We start from the raw sequence: 22,961 nt of genomic DNA, 5'->3' as shown, positions 1-22,961 counted from the left end.
TCTCAAGAATATCCCGGACAATGACCTGGATTTCAAACAATAAGAATTCACCTTAATTATACATTTTATTTGCTTTCCCGCGTTAATTAAAGACTAATGATAAATTGACTTATAAATCACTTAAGTTTAATTAAAGCCTGACTAATAAAATGCTTAAATATTAAACTATTGGAAGTAATTTTTTTAAATGTCAACAATCTATAAGATGTCATTGTTGATTATTATTGTCATCTGTCAAAGTGAGGTGTCATTTCGATTGTGCGTGGTCAATGATTTTCTAATTTTAATGCCGTAAGCTATTTATTTAAAGCCAGTAAAGAAAAGTTGTTTACATAATAAAAAGTATTCGTCGGAAAAACAGTTTGAAGGAATGGACTACATGAATACCTACTTAATTGGTCTATAATTATTATATTAGAATTTTTATTTCATCGTTCGAGCCTTAAATATTTAAAACTTGTACTACTATGACAATAACTTTGAATATAATATGTAATGTCACTTTTAACACTAAAATCTATTGTATTTGCAGGAAAAGTAAAAGACGGTTATGCAATGTAAAATGTATTACTAATTTTGTAATTGAACCTAATTGACGAATGTCTAGAACGTTATAATGTACTACCACTATATTTTTGTTTTTCAATTCTCACATTGATTGAGTGATGGAATAACACTTCAAATTAAACCTATATTAGGTTGTTCCTATCAATTTCAGGAAAGTTAAATTAGGTCAACGAGTATTATAGTGCACAAAATAATATCCGTAGAATAAAGATCACATTTTTTACTAGAAATTTATTTTCAAAAATTCTTTAACAAAATTACAGTTATCACCACATTACAGGGAAGTCACAGGAAAATTTTAAAACAGTCGTGATAGTGATTTACTTTGTGCCCCGGGGCAAGTGAATATTTTACCTTTTTCACTTACAGCTTGTTATGCTTACAGCATGCCTTACATGAAACAAAAACGCTTAATCTCAACCAGCAGAGGGCGTGTCGAAATAGGATCACGGGCTTTATAATATCAAGTTATTTTTAAGGCATAGATTTTTTAATTCTCATTAAAACCTTATGCATGGACAACCTTTTTATAAGATTTATTTTAGGATTTTTCTTTTGTTCTGGGTTATAGAAAGCTGAAAACTATTCTAAGTTTTCAGCTTTCTTTAGTGTTTATTACAAGGTCGTTTAAAGAAAATAAACAATAAGTGTCGTGCGAAATTAAAGAAATAGGCAGCATACCGTTCATGATGTATGATGTAGTACTTAAATAAATGAATAAAATAAAAATAATTTTACGTTACACAAAGGGATGGAATCAACATTGATGACATGATCGCTTCAACGGTATACATAAATTGTAAATAGGAGTGTTAGGCCTAAAATGCCTTATGAATTTGTAATACAATACGGCTAGGAACCCTTAGGGCTAGACAAGCTCCAAATTCTGAATAAGATTAATATATCCTTTCTAGTTTCATATTACCATTTAAGTCATAATTCGTTAGTCATATGACATGTACATTTTGCTCACTCAAGCTTTCTTAGTTTTACAAGCGTGGCGATTTCCTCAATTTGTCGAGAGTATAGACGTAGTAGGCAATCTCTACAATATTACATTCATTCCTTTAATATCAATTGACATTTCTGGTTTTCACATATTCTATTGTTATACTCGAGTGGTTTTATACATTTATTATTTAAAGCAACCCGATGACTCAGAAACTGTACCGAGTAGTGGCGAATTTACCAGCAGGCTAAGCAGATTGGAGCCTAGGGCGGCAGATTTTTTGGGGCGATTTCTTTTTGGTACTTCATATAAATCAAAAAGAAATTTCCATGACGATTTTGTGAAGTTTTACGGATAAAAAATTTTTCGATGACTAGTAGCATATATAATATATATATTATAGAGTAAATCAGCTAGTGCCGCCCAACCAGTATTCAAACTTTGTATGAGTGGAACGAGCGAAATTGATTTTCCTCTTCACTCTTCCCCCATATAAACCCATACATGTCAGTCTTACTACTTCTTGGAGGCTGCGAACGGGATGGCTTAAAAATCAAACCCAAAATTTTATTATGTGCAGTTTCAACTAAATTTTTGGATTAAAGAAGCAAGTGCTGACTTCACAGCGTATAAGAGTTAAATAAGAGTGTATGGATTATTTGGTATATTTCCCATTATTTTAAATTATGTTTTGACTATACCGCCACAGCATAACAATTGTAACGACATAGTCGAAATAATTCTAGGATGATAAAAGAAAGGACCTAAGAAGGTACAGAATTTTATATTACTAGGTAAACAAATGATTGTCTGATGTGTTTTTCTATGTCTTTGTTAATAAATGTTAGCGTGTGTTATTATTAAATGCAACATTATAAAAGTGTACTTTAAGAACAATTTAACTAAACGTAATTAAGTATTAAATGATTTATTCACAAACTAAATATATTCTTTCTAAATACAGGAAACAGTTCTGTTTAATTAGGGATAATAGACGACTGTTACAATGCTTACATTTTGCGTGCTTACCAGCAATAACAATAACTACTGTCTAACTAAGAAATATATTAAAGCAATAGCAATATATCCTCAGACTACTACGTCTATAAAAAAATGTTATCAATTTACTTTAATTTTTTTTTTTAATTAGACAAATTTGAACAAAAAATGAATAACGATTTACATGTGTAGTTATTATTTCAGTTACGTTATTATTTATTTTTCTAACGTATTAATTACATAATATGTAAAACTTAAAAAATTCTGGAACAGAATGTGGCCAGTTTAAAATGATTCAATTTTATTGGTAAGAAATTGTTTATTACTTATGGTCACAATACGATTTTATATGTGAATTTTATGGTATTGAGAGCTGGCGAGTCTTTAGTTGATAAGTTAAACACATCTTCATTGATTTTGTTAAATAAAACTTTAATGTAATTGTTATATTACAAAATATAGTTTACATGGAAAACTGCTTTGGTGGAGTACGTATATTTCCGCCAAACTAAACTACTAATTTTTTAAAGCATAACGACCTTAGTGAGCTTAAACTTCTATACATTAAATAATACCTGCTGCACAGATATAGAGACGCTACAACCCTTTATATGTTGTACTCCTCACAATTCTTAATTATCCCACTACATTTTTATAAACGCCCAGTAAAATTCAGTTTTTATTGACAGGACTCATTTGGTATGTCTAGGTATGTCTCTTAACAAGTCTTTGTTTTATTACTAATTTATTAGTTATATGGATAACAATCTAATATACAGTATTTACAAATTTCTTAACCTACTAAGTTTTTTAGTTACTAAAAACTATTAAAAAGTAAATCAAAACAAATTTAGAAAGTTTGTGCCCCGGTGGCAGAGTTTACGAGAGACCTTTAATGATGGTAGTATTTCCTCGCTGTATTGCGGTACTTATTAGTTGAGCCAGGAAAGCACTAGCTCTAGGATCACTGGTACTATCAACCAGGCGCGCACTTAAAGCGCCTTTGCACTTGAATCCCACAGCCCAAGAGTCTCTTCTCCAAAGGGAAAAAAATCGGAGTCGGAGGAAAGACCGACTTTAATTTGCTACCTGGTCTATTTTTTGGAATGAAATCTCGCTGTTGGCCTTCAGGGCCTTTACAGATCAGCACGGGCTGTTTTGGCGAGCTTAGCTCAGCCTGAAAGGGTGGGGTTCCCGCGACTCGCGCAAGGGCGTGTGAGACTCGAACTTCGGCTTGGGCCGTCGCGGGCTGGTCAATTGCCTGAAGGGCAGGACGGTAACTCACTGGAGTGAGCGAAGTGCGAAATAAAGGTCCTCGCCTTCCCCGGTGAAGGCGCTTCTCCCGCTTTTTTGTCCAAAGAAGGTGAGACGAGGCAAATGTGTCCACACAAATAGCACCCCAACAAGTCCAAGTCTATTAAGGGACTGGAACGATCACTAATATGCTTGTTTCAATAAAAATAATCTATATTTAGAAGCAAGAAGGTCATTATAATATATGTTAAATATAATAATCATTTACTATCTGTATATTATATTAAAATGTAAACACAAAATCTACACAAGACAATAATTACTTACTTACACGCAAACAATCTTAATTTAAGTTTACACGATTTTTATTTTAACTAGCGTCATTCAGGGTCACGCTTAGGGCCTGTTTCACAATATCCGGATAAGTTCCCAATAAGCAATTTATTACTTATTGGTAGGATAAACAGTATTTTTGCGTTTCACGACTGTCAGATAGCTCTATTCGTCATGAAACGCGAAGTATCTTATTCGGAACTTTTATCTTTTGAATAATTTATGTGTTGCATAGCTATTTGGTACTTTATCCATACATTGTGAAACAGGCCCTTAATGTGTTGCTGCGTCAAAAAATAACATCAAATTGTACATAGGAAACTCGTAATTCACAAGGAAGTCAAATAACATTCCAAGAGATATGAGAAAAATAATAGAAAGATATTTATGAACGCTCAAGATATATACAATGTCTTACGAAGAACGACATTCCAAGAAAATAATTTCAAGGCAATATTTGACTTTCTTTTTTGAGCGTTTATTTTTGTTTTGAAGCTAATTAAATAATACTTTAAATGCCTGTCAACACGTTTTGGTTAAACTTGGACTGTTTCAGAAGTTGGATTGCGTTATTTAAATAAAAAATCCTTATATCGATAACATAGTACTTATTGTCTTTTATTAACATAACTTTTACACATTTAAAGAAAACACTTTTTTTAACGGATTGAAGTTGTGTATTATGTAAACTTATAATTATTTAAACATAATTTTAAATTTATCCAACGTTTCGCGTGCTTTACAGCGTGCATGGTCACAGTGACTGAATACAAAAGGTGTTGAATGTCAAAAAAGTATCTTATCTTATCTTATTCTTTAAATATCGATAACAGTTTTTGAGAAATTTGTGGACTCGGTTTTGTTATAAATAATTGTGTCCAAAATATCCAATTTCAGTCTAAACTCTACCTCTAATGTAAACTCATCTAAAATCTATTGTAACAATCGAAAGCCAGTATGTGTATGTTTGCAACCACAAGGGTTTGTTAGTATATGTTTTCGGCATAGTAGTAAAGTTATTTGATAGGTCTAAGGATCTTATACAACACGTAGGCAATGTTGCTTTTGCTTCGGGCAATTGCGGATTGTATATAACCTATATTTATTTTATTATGTTGAAAATTAATTACATAACCATTAAATTCTTTATATAAAATATTTCACCTTCACGTCGGTTAGAACAATAGCAAACATGAGCACACCCCACACACACATACAACATAACTTTCACACCAATAGACCACACAACTGAATACAGATTATTGATATGGATATAAATCATAATAATTAATCAAGGTACAAGTCAAAGGTTTTTTACTCAAAGCGTTCCTATTTATTTAGTGTATATAATTAATAAGCTATCGCGATATATGCTTGAAAACAGAGCATCAATGAAGCTAAATCAGCTGCATCATTAGAACACCCTCACTTTCACATCCTCACACAACACACCCGAATTAGGTATAACTTAGTTAAATGTATTTAATAGTTTTTATAGATTGTATGTAGTAGATTCTATTAATAGTCTATAGCGAAGAAAATTCAATTAATAGTCTATTTTTATAATTAAGAGAACATTAACTAAAAAACGCCATTCCACCATACAAAGTTTCTTGAATAAATAAGTTAATAAGTGTAAATAGAAAATAATCATGCTAGTCTGTTGTGCTCATCTTCTCTATTTTCGTTGTCCTATATTGGAGTACGTGTATAAAATTTCATTGAGACATTAAATGATAATAAAACAATTAACAAATTATTTCGTGAGCAAAATAAAAAATCCGTAGACTTTTGTGATATTAGTGGGCGATAGTAGGCGATGGAGTAGGCCCCAGTGGAATTTCTGAGGTCCAATTAATCTACTAATAGAGTCACGTACCCAGTCTTGGGGGGACTAACTGTAATCATTCACTCCTATCTGGAAAATTCCTCCCCTTAATTATGGGGAAGATGTTGAAAAATCTCTGAATTATTTTCCTAATAAAAATAAAGTCTCTACACAACGTTATTTGTACAATGGTAACTTAAATTAATTATTTATTAAATATATTCATATTATACCGCTTCGATTTATTTTATTAAGTTTAGTTTATTTTACTAATTATTTAATATTTAGATTGAATTTTCTTTATTTTTACAATTATTACACTATTAGCAGTACGAAAACAAGTATTATCCAAATTGAAATTTTCCTAACAAAAGAAAATGAGTCTTATCACAAAATACAAACAATTTATTCGGACAATAAACATAATGCTCTGAGGAAAATTCCCCAAAGTTTTCCTCGCGTCTACAATTTTCCTTTGTATGACAATTCGCTATTGAAGGAAAAATGAGGCATAATGGAACTAGCATATTAATATGCCGTTTTGTTCTATGTGAATGCCGGAAATTGAAACGTCCTAGAATGAAAATCTAAAATATAGCTATGAAAGTAGGGTAGAGATTTTTTATATTATATACTAACTAAGATTTTAACACAGTGGTTGAAGCTTTGAAAGCCGGTTGCGAATCTATAAACATTTTTACTCTAAACGTCATAATTCAGACACTAATTTACGACATTTTTTCTAAATGGATTTTTTTAAAGGTTATATCATGTTAATTTTAATAAATTAGATTATTTAATATTCAACCCTTCGTTTCAACAATCAGTATACTTATATAATAATTAATAAACTAATTAATAAACAGGATAAGAAACGGCCTTATTATAATAAGAGGCAAAAGGGGAGGGTGAAGAAGGCTCGAAAGTGCGTTGCCGGCATTTTAAGAATTGGTACGCATTTTTTTGAATGACCTTAAGTTGAATTGGTTCGGCATCAGCTGGTTCCATATAGTGGTGGTGTGCGGCAACAATTGCCTTATGAAACGCTCCGGATGGTATTTTGTATTCTGCCTTGACATCCAATAATTAATCTCAGCTGCAGGTATTATTATTTATAGTTCGAACATGTCCTCTGAGCACCTCTCTCTTAAGTAGACACCCAGGACTTCTTAAGGACTATTGAATGTAATAAAAGTACCTTTTCAATGTAGGGGTGGGAAATGAGATAGGTCAGGTTTTGAAGGACCAATTGAATTGTGACGACACTTAACTTAAGGGAAAAGGAAACTATTCATTAAAGTTTCATGAAACTTGTTTGAAGTTACCTAACTGTAGCGGCATAGGATTATTTGGATTGACTATATACATACATATATTCATTGTATATCTTGACTAAGACATTATTGGACTATTGCCTATATGACAAATAATTTAATAGTTGATATCTGTAATAAGGAAAACGCTTACACTTCTTTAATTCATAATACAGTGTTTTCATGTTCTCTTAATTCACGTACAATAGTTTATCAATGATATGCGGTAACAGAAAACAGTAAAAAGAGACACACACATTATTCCATATGATTGTACACGGGAAAAAGCAAGAAAGGTAGCATTATACAGCGTATAAACATTACAGTTATGTAGTAAGAAGTTTTGACTTCAAAAAAATTATATTAAATTGATGTCACCTAATTTTAGAAGTCAATTAAATTAATTTCTTATTTTTTTTCACATCTGTGTTTTTTAAACTCAAAAAATGATTAATACAGAATTATTTGAGTTTTTATCATAATTAAAGATTGATATTATTAAACATAAATATTTAAGCCTACGTAAATACTAATAATTAATATAAAACTAACCTTATTTACTAAAAACTATATTGAAAATGTGTACAAGTTTCTATCACTTACTGCTACGATTACAAAAGAAAAGTCAATCTGAAAATTCAAGCATACGACATATGGACTAGTGCGATGCCATCGTGTCTAGAGATGCGTTCTTGTTATTATGAATATTTAATTTTTAATACTAATATTTTATAGAATCAAATTAACAATGTTTGTCATAAATAATCATAAATGGTTATTGTAATATTTTTTTTATTAATGTTTTTCTTTTCTTTTTTAAAGGAATGTCGCTGTTGGCCTTCAGAGCCTTTACGGGCTGATTAGGCGAACTTAACTAGGCCTGTTTGTTTTTCAAACCTAGTGTCATCAATATACATGTACGCTAATAAAATAAAGCCGCGTTTTAAATGCCACAACCGCCATCTAGCAGTGTGAAAGTTAATTCATTAAATAATGATCTATTGAAAAATAACAAAATGTGAGACACAACATTCGACCTCTTTAACGCAGTCAGAATATATTCTTCCTCGCGCATAACAATACTAAAGTGTTCAGAAATGAAATGGGTCACGGTCTAACAGATGACGTGGAAAGTGTTTCAATGGGATTTAGTTCAGCGAAAACTGATTCCAAAGTGTGTACTAAATATAGAGTTAATGTGAGTGCTTGCACAGGTAGTAAAAAATCTTTAACACCTGGCTTATTTGTGAAAAATACTTTTTTATGTAGTTCCTTCCTTCCTATTTTCCAAATAAAAATAAAGTCTCAATACCAATGGGCTTTCTGTCTATGTCCGCATTTTAAACTCGCTTATACTAAGTAAATCATCGTGATAAAACCGGTTTGCCTTAGAGCCAAAAATCGACGGCGTATTTCAGGCACTTGCCTATTAAAATAAAATAAAATACGTTTATTTTGGAAAATAAGATCATCAAGGTATCACTTATTCCACGTCATTAAATTCGAACCTGTAGGCATCCCTACTCATCGGCAAAGAGGCAGAGATAGATTATTTAAGATTGAAAAATGATCATAAAACAGATCTGAGGTCTAGACCTAAAAATACTGCACCACCACTGATTTATTATAATGTTTTCGTTATAATTCTACTCAATACTGTTCATCGAAGCTCCTTATTAAAATGTTAAAAACAAAAACTTTTCAATTAAAAATAATGTTGTAGAATCGTTTGGTATTTTTCACAGTCCTTCTTACGTCTTTCATTTGATAGTAGCAGTAATTATAAATTTAAATAAAATAATAAAAGAGGATTCCATTAATAGAGAGTGTTATTTGACACTTTATGTTAAATATTTTTTTTGTAAATTAGGTTAGCCTTAATTTAGTCTTGACTTAGGCTATCACTGTTAAATGATGTCTGTGTGTAACAACAATTTAAAAAATCTTAAATGGTAGTCTGGAGATACCGGAGTTAATGTTTTTCTTGTATAATACAGAGACTTACTTTACTATAGACGTTATAGCAAAACAATTATGTTTAAGTTATGCTTAGGATTCAAAAGTGTTCTAGTAAATTTTAATTCTTGTTTATGTTCTGTGCAATAAGGAGACAATAACAATTAAATTAAATTATTTTAGGACATTGGCGCGATCAATATCAGAAGGGTCATTTGTGCGTAGCTGGCCTTTTAAGAATTGGTACACTCTATTCAAGGACCCTAAGTTGTGTTGCTTCGTAAATAGCCAAAAGTTCGTCTCTTTTTCTGAAATTAATTATTATATTATATATAATAATCTCTGTAATTTTCTCATACTATTTGGTTTAAAATGTTTTAAAAACCGCTCGGAATGAATAACTAGCTATAATAAACGATGCCATAACACGAGTGTAAATATTGTGCATGTGTACAAAATAATTGATATGAATTTTTCATCTGTGGAGCGATCCGCAGATACAACGCGTGTACAACTGTCGTGATTGAGTTGTCAAAATCCAATAAGTTAACATCGGTCGTTTTGACACCTCTTTTTGATCGTGTATTTAAAAATTTGTTTCATTTTAGGCTTCCCATTTCATTCCCAATCAGCAATACAGTGTTATTGAATAATGGTATGTTAATTGTATAGTATTTTTACTCTTTTATATCTTTCTTTTAGCCAATCTCCAGGGTTAAGAAAGGTTAAGTAAGTTTTCAAGTATTTTTTAATTACCACAGTCTATAATAAAAAACTTGTCATGTGAATAGATTTCATTCCGACAAATACTTTTACAGATACGCAAACGTGAACAAATGTCAGCTGTCAACTATAATCATGTGTCAAGCGTCAGATCAACTCAACTTTTGATGTTTACGTTAAACACGTCATCAAGATATTCGTTTTGAAATCAAACCCATAGTCACGAAGCGCCTGAAAAATCCATAGTTACAATGCATGCAGCGTAGCAATACTTTAAAATAACGTTTAAAAACATTATGGCGTTTTGCCAGTGAAGTATCTAATCTCTATAGAAAGCTAGAGCACATCACAGCAACGCTTTACGTAAATATTTCGAGCTTATGTCCGACGACGCAGTGAGCTTAATGCTTCACTGAAGAGCGGAGATAACTCCCGCCAAATAGTTTATGCAAAGTCGTAAGAATTTGTCTTCGACCTAGTTTTTAGTGTACATTACGTTTTTAATTGTGCGAGTGGGTAGTATTACATTGTAGTTTGTGGTATGAAAAATGATTGAATGTCGAAATGAATAGCTGTCTTACTAAAACTCTAGCTGGACCGATTTAGCTAATCTTGGAATATTTGTGAAGGCAAGCAAGGTTAAAACAGTGGGAAACATATATAATAAGTCAAGAAAAATACTAAGAACGACAATAAAATTTTACAATACAAACTGTTCTTAGCTGAGAAATTATGTCTTTTGTGTATCTGTATATGTATATATGATTTCAGAAATTTGTGTTCAATAGCTATGTAAGGATTTATTTGTTTAAAAAATGTAGACAAAGTTTCTGTTTAATGATCATCTAGACTCTAGAGTCTAGATTATAAATGGCGACGATGGCGGAACGTCATGAAGCGCATCACATCTGCACCTTCTATTACCACATAGGGATCACGACTGCTCTGTCAAGAGTGTACCGGATAAGAAGAAGAGTATAAATAAAGTTAAAATATGTAGTTTTGATATTATATACGGCCTAACATATTTCTGTTGGATTAAGGACCTGGATTCCCGGACCTGGTACCTGTGTAAAAAACCTTGCGGACTTTGCGATGAAGACTTATGCAGTGGAGAATGCTGCAGATCAAATGGACACAAAAAGTTACAAACCATGAAATTCTCCAGCAAGTAAAAAGGTAGAAATTGTATGTACCATCAAGCAGAGGAAAGTCTCATATCTGGGCACCAGTATCACCAGTCAGGAGTACTGATTTTAGCAGACCGTAATATCACTAGTAGACGCAAACGCAATTTGGCTAGAGAAATCCACTTGGATACTTGAAAATTAATTGATATAGTATTTGCACTTGAAATATTTAAGAATCAGATTGATTGCCCCAAACTTTTATGTTAATTTAGCAAGGAGAGGTTCTGGAGACCTGCATGATTCGGAGGTACCTCTCCAAGTCCTGCTAGAAGAATCTATTAAATGACTTATTAACCCATACATGATATTAAACATAAAGTTATTTTATGATAAAACTTGGTCCAACATCATTAGACTGGATGAGCGTAGATTTAGTAACTTAATAAAAGACTAAATTCGTTTTGCGGTTCTGTGGGCTGCCGCGACGTAATTTAGTTAAATGCTGATCAGAGAGGGCGTATGTTAGGTATATTCTATATATTATAAGACCGCTTTTATAAAATGCAAAAGTTTGTGGTGGAAACGTGAATTTGCTGATGCAATTCACGTAATAGAGCAGTGTTGGCCAAATGGCTTCAGCGTGCGACTCTCATACCTGAGGTCGTAGGTTCGATCCCGGGTTGTGCACCAATGGACTTTCTTTCTATGTGCGCATTTCACATATGCTCGAATGGTGAAGAAAAACATCGTGAGGAAACCGACATGTCTTAGACCCAAAAAGTCGACGACGTGTGCCGGGTACTGGAGGCTGATCACCTACTTGCCTATTAGATTTAAAAATGATCATGAAGCAGATACAGAAATATGAGAATATTTAAGTCAATTGTCAATTCAGTGTCATCTATCATTCTTTCTCACGAATATTTTCGTTTCTGTTTTGTTTCTCCCTAAAAAATATTGATAGAGCAGTGATATCTCTTTTTCGATTCAATTAAAAAGCCACAAATCCTCCTTTGAAAATATAGGCGCATTCTTGCTGCTTTGCCCGCTTGGATTCTTTGTTGTTTTTTTAACAAAAATCTTTATACTTCTTAGGGTTTCTCATAGATCATATTTTGTCAATCAAATAGACAAGCTGATGAAATAGCCCCCTGTGACACGCTGTCGACTTTTTGTGTCTAATACAACATGTTTTCCTTCTATTCACCGTTCTGTTACAACTCCTCGATGCGTACTATATTGATGACAAATCCCGTGTTATTTCCTTCTTGTTCTTCACTTTTGTTTTCTTCGTGCTATATCCTCTTCCCTTGCATCAACAACCTCTCATTCCCATCAAGTCAGTCGTTCTCCCATCCGAGCAGACGTATTCTCATTTGTTCTATATCGTGCTATTTCCTTTGTGAATTTATATCTATATCGAAATCAATTAATATTTTTTGAAAAAATCTCAAACAATTTCCGCGTAACAGTTCCACCAAATGTTAAATACGCATGTCCATTAGTGCACAGCCCGCGATCGAACCTACGACCTCAGGTATGAGAGTCGCACACTGAAGCCTTTAAACACTGCTCAAGTAACGCCATCTATTCTTACCTTACTTAATTAGAAGTAAAACATCTAATGTTATTACGCTACTGATCTATGTATACGCGTTGACCTGTAAGAGTTATCAAACGGCCATAGAATGGACACTTAAAGATAGGAGAGCAATAAAAACTATTCAACAGAACCTTATTGCCTTTCCTTTTGATACGGCTTAGGGATAACCGTCCCACTTATCAGAATATAGATTTAAACACGCATTCAAAGTTACATCTTTATACACTACAATAGTTATGTTAAACTGTCTAACAATTTATTGTTTTGTAGATATTGTTTAACTTATTTATTTATTAAGTTTACGTCATACATAGTACTAAATCTACGGATTATTTTACAAAATCTTCCATGTAAAATGTATGACAATTAACATAAATAATATAATTAAAACACATACAAGATACAATAAACACAATTAAATATTTTTTTGGTAAAGCAAAAAATATCAGCAAAACAGCGAATTAGGTTCGAGAAAGGCTTAAGAATGCTTTTTCTAAAACCGATCAGCACACTACCGAATATATCCAGCTCCTCATCCATTATTGCTGATTTAGACCTAGGAAATGAGTAAAGGACGACAATTTTAATATCCTATAATTGTTAACTGGTCTGTATATGATTATAGGCTAAAATTCTCCGATCGATCGTTCCAGAAGCAATATTTTTATATGTATAATTACATATACTATTTTGTTTACGTATAATGTTAAATTATTACTTTCGTAATTATTCTGTTAAATAAATAATAAATAAATAAATAAATACGACTATGTGTTCAATAAACGCTATTTAAAAATATACAAAGATACTTAATGTTTCTTTATTTATTTACGTAATGATCACCTCATCTCATATGTGTATAGAGTCTTGAAATTATAAAGTATACCCTTTCTTAACATAATGATATCGGTGTTAATTAATATCTAGTTTTGAATAAAGTAATGTAGATAAAAGGTTTTCAGTAACATTAATTGAATATCTCTCACAAATAAATAATGAAAATTAGCCCGTCTAATCTCACGATTTTTGCCTTTGATCTTTAAAATGGTCCTCCACAAAGAGAGCGTACTATTTATTAAATGCCAGCAACGCACTTGCGAACCTCCTAGCAAAGTTAGTGTCCATGGGTGGCGGTATCACTTAATATCAGATGAGCATTCTGTCCATCAGCTCCATGTTACATTAAAAACAAGTCAACAATCTTTCCAGGTAATGTTCTCTCGTCAAAGTCGCAGTTTGCCTTTGAAAAATAACTTCATAAACGATACTTCACCTCGTCTGCCCTTCATTCGCATATAAAAGTATTAAAGCACGCGAAATAAAATCATTTGCATGAAATTGAATTGTGATAGTTTTTGTTTTATCCTAATACAATCTAAATCCGATTAAACCTGTTTTTATAAAGTGGCAATTGATATTGAACATTCTGATTAAAATGGATTAATAGTGCAAGTTCTGTAATGAAGTTAATTTTAAAAAGTGTCTTTGAAAAACTTTCCTAGCACCCTTGGGAGTCCGGGAGAACTGATAATAATACACTTCGATATTTAATAATAATATTATTAATTCGAAAAAAAGAAACCAACTCGAATTGGGCAGTCGAAACCGCCTTTGAAGATTTTATTGTTTACCGTCCGAATGGTTTTTTTAGTAAAGTGATCAATTAAATACCAATAAGATGACAAAAGTGCATACTTTGATTAATTAAATATTAGTCAAAGCATGCTCTTTTGTATCCAATTTTTTTTAATCTACTGTTTGTTCCTCCCATAGAAAACGCCAATTTCATAAGGACCTAAGAAAACTAAAAATAGTAATAATAATAATTCGAAAATTAGGATTAATTTTAAAAGTTTGGTGCCTGTGGCAGTGTGTATTCGTTGAGGGAGGAAAGCACCAGATACGTGGTCACCGGTGCTATCAACCAGGCGCGAACTTTAATATTTAATTAACACCAGTGCACCTGAAGCCCACGGCCAAAGAATAAAATCAAAGTATAACTTATTCAAATAGGTAACTTAATGTACACTTATGAACGTCATTAAAAAGTGGTAGTTATAAATTAAATTTACTTCCAATCCTCAAATCAATGGCATTGAACGGGGCGAACTAGCTCTCTGTTACTATTGTAAATCGGCAAAGTTTTTTTGCAAATTGTAATAATATGTAGTATTTGCTTTTTACGGTTATACAATGACCGCTATAGTATTAAGAACGTCGAAACTATTATTATTAAATCACCTGCATCATGAACACATCATACACACCATCACAAAGCACAGCTGAATTAGCATATTTAATATTTGGAAGTTTGGAAGGAAGTTCTTTATCGCGCGTTGCGAAAAGGGTCCAGACGGAAAAAAATTAGACGAAAAGTTAAAAAGAAGCTAGCGACATCTCTGTGATGGAGCGGAACTTTTTCGTAAAAAAATGTACATAGGTCAAAAGTAGTCTTTATCTTCAGATTTGTTGTCAAAATGTACAATAAATAAATACAGAATAATAATTTTAGGCACTTTGATTATTAAAATTGTGCCTACTAATTAAGTTTATATAACATTATAAATTTTCTTATTAATTAAAAAAATAAAAAACTTAAAAAAATAATTCCATATATAATATCTTAACCTTGACACCTCTCAATTTTTTTTATTGATTTTTTCCTTTCGTAAATGTTTGAACATTTTGGATATTATGTATTCCATCGTTGGCTATATTATGTTTAGTATAATTTTTGCTGTGGTTTATAAAAAATGTGTTGTGTTTAAGTAATAGTGCTGGGTGACTTATCAAAATTTAGACCGCAAATGAAGATTGAGTGAAAGAATTATATTATACTTCATTCGTTATGCATTCACTTCAACGCCTGGAGAGTGATTGATATGTGTTTATTTCAGACTTAGTTTATTGTGTATAGAGACTTAGTATATGTGATGAAAGTAGTTCGCAAAGTGTTGAATGAGAATCTCAATCCTGATGTGTTAACTTATTTATATATTTCTCTTTCTGTAAAAATAATTTCCGCTTCTGAACCTACAAAACTATGTTTTGTGACTTTTTTTTTTCAAATTGTCTGTTGGCTTATCTGCGTAACTCACTGTCCTCTTTCTTCGACAAGCCTCTGTGATGAGTGGGTAAGGGATCTGATGCTACTCTGCCAGTCACGATAGTTTTTTCTAAACTTTTTGACTCTGTGTAAAAAATCTGAGGTTGTTAACAAGTTTCGAGAGATGATTTTTTTTCTTCCTCAATACTTGGCAATTTAAAACAGTGACTCGGACTTTCTTGCCTGTCTTGGTACCCTTGATTTAGGAACTGCTAGTAAATATAATCTTCCATTCTTCATATAATCGCTATTCGATTTGATTAGTAATTTTTTTTAATTAGCTATCTCTTTTGTTTGTAAAAATTGATCAAGAAATCCAAAGTTTGTATTAGGTTTTGATACATTATAATACAGGAAAGGTGATCTTATTTAATTATAATATAATGGTTCTGATACAGATTATTTGTTCGTAGTATTACAAAAATCTTATGTCAAATTGACAGATGACAGATTACTTGCTTACGAGATACATGTAATTAGCTCACGGCATGACGCGCAACTTCAGCAATTAATCATCACGACTTTTATTGCCCTTCATAACTTTTTTTGTCTTCATCTATCATGTTTCAAACACGATTTAATTAAGGTATTTAGAAAATGTATTATGTAGAGATTTGTATTTTTGTCTATTTATAATTAATAACTCAAATACTACTAAACCGGTTTCAAAAAATATTTTATATTTTAATATAGAAGAGACGGCAAACTATCTGGAGGCTCACCTGATCTAATGGTACCGCCGCCCATAGACACTCACAATGCCAACGGAGTCGTGAATGCTTTGCCAGCCTTTTAAGAATTCATAAGAATTATATTGAACATTAAACTGTATGGAAAGGACCAAGGGTGCCCTATAAATAGAAACAATTGAAGGCAGTTATATTCTTAAATAGGAAAGAAATAAAAATGTATATAAGTTTATGAGTGACATGATACATAATCGTGAATAATTCTAATTATTATATGTACATAAAAGCATAAAGCATTTTAATGTTCAATTAGTTAATGGCTAATAAAAGTATAAACTATTGTACAACTTTGCCTCCGATTAGATCTATTAAATTGTAAATCTTTATTAATTTACTTAAGATATTATTTACTCTTTCTTACAGGAGGTGTCTGAGTGCTGTTAAACTCATATTGAGGAGACACAGGGACAAATATTTTTATTGTATTTTTTTTTATAGAACTGGGGGCAAACGGGCAGGAGGCTCACCTAATGTTTTCACTTAAGTGATACCGCCGCCCATGAACAGTCTCAATACCAGAGGGCTCGCGAGTGCGTTGCCGGCCTTTTAAGAATTGGAACGCTCTTTTCTTGAAGGACCCTATGTCGAATTGGTTCGGAAATACTTCAGTGGGAAGTGTGGAATAGGTATGTCATCAAATATCACATGCTAAAACGAAGACAATCAAGACATGAAAATCTGTTACATGATAACTGAGTTCTAAGATGGTTTGAATAGGCTAAACATCCGAAAAGGTTTCTTTTAACAAAACGAACGCACATAAAATTCACATCTAAAAAAAAATATGATGTCCATTTCAAATATAAACCACAAAAGGATGTCCCAAATCCAGTTCTCTTTACGCTTTCAGATTTTGGCCCAAATTCTTTGTCGATAAGGACATTTCTATAGTTGTAAAACCAGTATTAAAAGCTTATCTTTCTAAATATATTTGTGAAAGCTTTGAATAAAGTATCCTCCCATTTACTGTATAAAAGATTTTAAACTTTCTTAGAAACGAATCAAAGCTTACAAAAAACATAAAAGGATAAATTTAAGCTCTGTAAAGGCCGAGTGCAAAAGTCAAATTCAAGTCTTAATTACAAACTTAAAGTATTAAGAGGAACGCACGGCTCTGATTGGGAAAAGCTGTGCTACGCCAGTAAATAGAAAAAAATTAGCGCGTATTGATAATTATTCACATCCATTTTATGCACACACTTACAATTTACCTGAAAATATAGTACGTACAGTTCAATGGACGGCACTAACTATAAAAGATTGCAAGAGTATATAGCATATAATATAAATTATAAATAATATATCAAAACATACTGTTATATCATATTATATAATTAAAAAAACAAATGTTACAAAATTGAATCCTGACAAGATAAGTATAAGTCATTTTTCATCAAGAAATCGAACAATGATGATAAATTTATTTTTAAATATTATTTTGTATAAAAAAGGAGGATATTACAACCGCCACTTGCAGATTGATCGTTTATATAAAATTCTCGTGTCGCGGTGTTTGTGGTTAAACTCCTCCGAAACGGCTTTCCCGATTCTCATGAAATTTTGTGTGCATATTGGGTAGGTCTGAGGATCGCACAACATCTATTTTTCATCCTCCTAAATGTTAAGGGTTAAATTTTATTTTTCAATTTTAGGTAAAAAGAAATTTTTAAAATACAGCATTAGTAAATACATATAACCCTGAATTTTCAACCCTTAACAATCAACCCCTATTTTTTTTATAAATGATATACATGGCAAAAGGACGTTTGCCAGGTCAGCTAGTATCTCTATAAATGCCTAGATAGCGTTGGACCTCATATGGATACCAAGTATGTATCAGCATGATTATCAGGACAAAATAATAATAATTTACATTTCAAATAATATCACGAAACAACAGTGCCGTTCAGTGCGACTATAGAGGAAAGTCACCAAATATGGAATACTATTTTGTTTTTGGGATATAAAAAAAAAACTTTATATAAATTAAAACAGTTTAATGTTTTTACTAATCAGTCATACATTTATATGTAGTAATTAACAGCCTTTAATCAAATATATTAGTTATCAAATTAAAATCTAACATAAAAAACAAAATCACAAATGAGTAACCAAATATGGAATAGGTACCCATATATGGAATATAAGCATAAATCAACATAACAATAACAAAAATGGACATTAATATCTTTGAGATCAATTAAATAAATATAACATATTGTGATAAATGAAAGAAGTTACATAATTACTTGCAAAAGTCACAGATCCAAGTATCAAACTCTGGACCAGCACAATCATAATGTGCCCAGAGCCCACACATCAAGCATTTAATCCAGCTTTCTCCACTTTTATCCATGGAAAAAAGTCTTGAACAGAACATACATTCTGCATCAGCAGAGTCAGGAGGTACTTGGTCCATCAACTCATCATGTTCACTACCTTCATCAAACTGGATAACGTCTAGTTCCTCAGAGTCTTCTTCTTCACTATCATCCTTATTTTTCTTCGTTTGTTTGTTTCTCTTCGCAGTTTTCTTCTTATTCTTTGTCTTGACTAGTTTATTTTCTTTTTCTTGTCTCTTCATATTTTTATTTTCTAAATCAGTTTTGTAGGGAGAAGATGTTATGACTGCTGCTACAGCAGCTTTTCTTCCTCTGCTAGATACTTTTCTTCGTTTCTCTGGCACTGGACTTATGGCATACGGAGACACCAGACCCAAACTGCTGCGATTAAGCCCAGAAGTCGAAGGTTCAGGTTCAGGTTGTAAATTAGCAGTTGTTTGTGGTGCAGGTATTTCTACCAGAACTTGACCAGTTTCAGATCTTGATTCCAGCGGAGGGATATTGGTTGTACAACCGTCTATTAAAGCATTTTGTTGCGCAGCAATAAAGTCCACATCACTGAAGACATTTTTATTTAAAGGCCACAATCCAGTAACTTTAAACCCGTTGGCTGCGATTTCGCCTGTTTGTACTTTCAAATAGGATTTGCCAAACAGCTCCACAATATCATATGGACTTAGAGGTCTGTTGTTGTCTCTAATCCACATGCGTATTTCCTCACTATAGTATGTTTTTAAAGGCCCCATGAAAGTTTTATCTAATGGCTGCAATTTATGAGTCGTATGAGGAGGTAACGAAACTATGTCCACGTTATTTTCCCTAGCAATATCTATTATATCGATATTGTGAGTATGACTATAGTGTCCGTCTAGTATCAGTAAAACCCTCGATTCAGGAGTCGGGTTGGTGTGTTGAATAAAGTGCTTGAACCAGTCTGTAAAGATGTTCATTTGTATCCACCCTGATGGGTGTGCAACTCCGACTGATCCTGGAGGACAGCCTCTCATTAGCTGAGCACTCATATTTTTTCTGGGAAAAATAATGAACGGTGGCACAAAATGACCAGTAGCATTCATGCAAACAACTATTGTCATCAGAGATCCTCTTTCTGCTGAAGTCAGTGCAGCTACCTGGCGTTTACCTTTGTGGCCGATGATTTGTGGTATCTTACTTTGTACTATTGTGAGGCCTGATTCATCCACGTTGTAAATACGATTTGGTGGATAGTTATTCTTAGCGTAAAGCTCTTCAAGGAGGTTGAAAAAGGCTTCCACTTTTTCCTTATCAAATCCAAATGCTCTGGCAAATGATGTACCAGTTGGTCTTCTTATCGAAAGTTTATCTTTATGACGATTTAAAAATAACTTTAACCACTTTTTTCCAGCCATACCTGATTCACCGACGGGATTCTGCAAATTGTTTCGCTTTGCTAGCATGAACGCCATACGGCGAAGATCAGTTCTTGTTAAACCGTGAAACTTACTCTCCATTATTAGTATGTATTCTACTAGCTGATGTTCAAGTTCGGAGCCCAAGATAGTTTTTCGTCCTAATGTAGTAGCTGCTGCCACTTCTGGAGACTGTTCATCTTTTTGGCAGAGACGAAATAAAGTTGTCCTAGGCACTTGAAAATGCTGTGCCGCTTTCAAATACCCCATTTTCTTTTCCCGGACGAATTTTATAGCTTGTGCCATTTTTTCTTCATCCCAGGTTTTTCGTTTGGTTGATTGTGAACCGGACATTCTAAAAACAAACATTACATATATTTTTTAGCAAGCAAGTATCTATCATATGAAATATTATACCTAATTATGGAATATTCCATAATTAGACACCGACGACTGTCCATATTTGGATTTTTATACTAGTTCAAACTCTTCTAAATATTTTTTTAAGTCACAATATTTTGAAATTAAAAGATCACAAAATGGTGAAATAAACATAATACCGATATACTAAATAGTATAACACTTATGTATACAAACATATCAGCTGGTAATACTCATTTATTACTTACCTTTAAAATTTTCCGCACGACAACAAAACAAAACACGCCTGCCACACGTGAAGTATTCGCGCAACTGACTCGATGGTGTGAGTGCGATAGTTAGTAGACCGAATGGAACAGAAGATGGTCGAATGTTGCGTTTCATACTTATAGTCTTAGAGAAATGAAGGTATTCCATATTAGGATACTATTTCATATTTGGTGACTTTCCTCTACAAATATCAAATATTTTTTTTTATTATATGCTTTTAAATTATCACATTTACCACAAGCACCTACTGGTCTGGTATTTTCATAATAATGTTTATATATGTATCATTCAATAGGATAAAAACTGTGCTAGTTCCCATAAAAGGGATATGGGATGTAGGCTTATACAGAAGAGAAAAAATATCACCTTAGCTGCAAAATAAAATGGAAGCGAAATTTTTAATTAGCAGTTTAAAAATAATTTTCATTAAAAATGTAATGAGCTGTTAAAAAAAGGATACAATTATTGTATAAATAATTAGTACGTTTTGTAAACATGATTAGTAAAAAGTCCTTTTTATAATTATTTTTAAAATGTGGAAGATAAATATTTTGAAAATGTGGCTCATAGTTATAATACTAATTAAAAACTTTTCATTGATTTCGTAATTTTAAGTTGAAAAAAAATAAAATTTGATAAAAAATAAAATTCAAAAACTAAGATTTTTTTTTAAAGAAAGTTGTGAATTAAAACTTATGTACTAAAGTGTATAATAATAACTACGTCATAATAAACAATAAATGTGTAGTAAAAATATTAACCATGCAATTAAATCTAATAATACATATTTAAGTATCATTAACATTAAATTTAACAAAAATAAACCACCTATTATCAAAATTACCAACACATTTTAAACTACTTTTAAAAAATAATTCTTAATAAATACACACATTTTTTAAATATACAACACTTACCTTACGGAACCACAGACTACATAACACACAACACTAAACGTCACACATCACAGCACAACTCGTTTTCCGCCCAGACGTGCATACGGCGCGCCCGCCCAACCGCTTGTGGCCTGGCGCCCCGCAACCCGCGTTTCAGGGATCCCATGAAAATATTCTATTGCGCAATGCATAAATTATGTTTTGCAGTACATGTTCACACCTTTCTTTCATATAGTTTTTGATGACTTTAAGTTGTACGCAAGTGTCAAGAGCTTGTTAGGCGGATTATAACGAATACGAAAATAATATCTAGAACATTCGGCATTCAACTTTTCATTATGAGAAATAATGTGGCGAGAAAATTGTTTGATAATGGCTTTTCTTGTTTGACATATCCATGAGGTCGGCACATTAGTTGCCAGAATGTAGCCAGAATATAAATTAATAAACTTAGGTCGCCTCTGTTTTATATTTGTTTTACATAATAAATATATTTAATATTTTAAATTGTTTTATTTACTTATTTTTTTGTAAAAATTATGAATCAATATGTTTGCTGTTGTGAGCAGTCATGGTCTAGGCTTAATCCCTGTTCCAGCCTGCACCATTGAACTATGTGCGTTTAACATTTGCTCGAACGGTGAACGAAAACATCTTGCGGAATATACGTAAACCCAAAATGTGGACGTGTGTCAGGCACTGGAGGCCGATCACCTACTATCATTTTAGATTGACAAATGATGATGAAACAGATACAGAAACCTGAAGCTATCTAAAAAGGTGCAACGTCACTGATTTATTCACAGGTATGTATTATAGGTACGTATTCTGTAGGTAATCATTTTCTAGATTCATTATGTGGAAATGAATGTGCCTATATACTGTAATAATAATTGGACATTATAAGTTGACCCCTTTAAAATAAATACTTTTATACGTTCGCTTTGAAATGTAATGTTTGTCCTACATTTTCATTTAAATGTTCTTACGTACTTAACATAAGTGTTTAGCTTTTATGTTAATATTCAAAGGTAATACAGTATTGCTGTAACAAGTCTATATTTATTTCTTTAAGTTATTAATACTATTTATAGTTTTATTTTTATATTATAATATTTAACGAAGAGCTTTCAGAGTTATGTGTTCAGAGTTGTTTGGATTAATAACTGCAGCT

General features: G+C 32.1%; 1 protein-coding gene across 1 annotated transcript in view; it reads right to left on the bottom strand.

Annotated features, from left to right (window-relative positions):
- The window catches only part of LOC110998683 (leucine-rich repeat-containing protein 24), a 29,183-nt gene extending 7,277 nt beyond the window's left edge, over positions 1-21,906 (bottom strand). The window contains exon 1 of the mRNA XM_022267438.2: positions 21,809-21,906. The gene's annotated coding sequence lies outside the window, so the exon portion shown is untranslated. The remainder of the gene's footprint in view (positions 1-21,808) is intronic.
- Positions 21,907-22,961: the final 1,055 nt, after the last annotated feature.

Source organism: Pieris rapae, chromosome 23 (genome assembly GCF_905147795.1).
Source record: "Pieris rapae chromosome 23, ilPieRapa1.1, whole genome shotgun sequence".
In the NCBI taxonomy this organism is placed as follows: domain Eukaryota; kingdom Metazoa; phylum Arthropoda; class Insecta; order Lepidoptera; family Pieridae; genus Pieris; species Pieris rapae.
The sequence above is the reverse complement of the archived record's forward strand: the minus strand, read 5'-3'. Positions and strand labels throughout refer to the sequence as shown.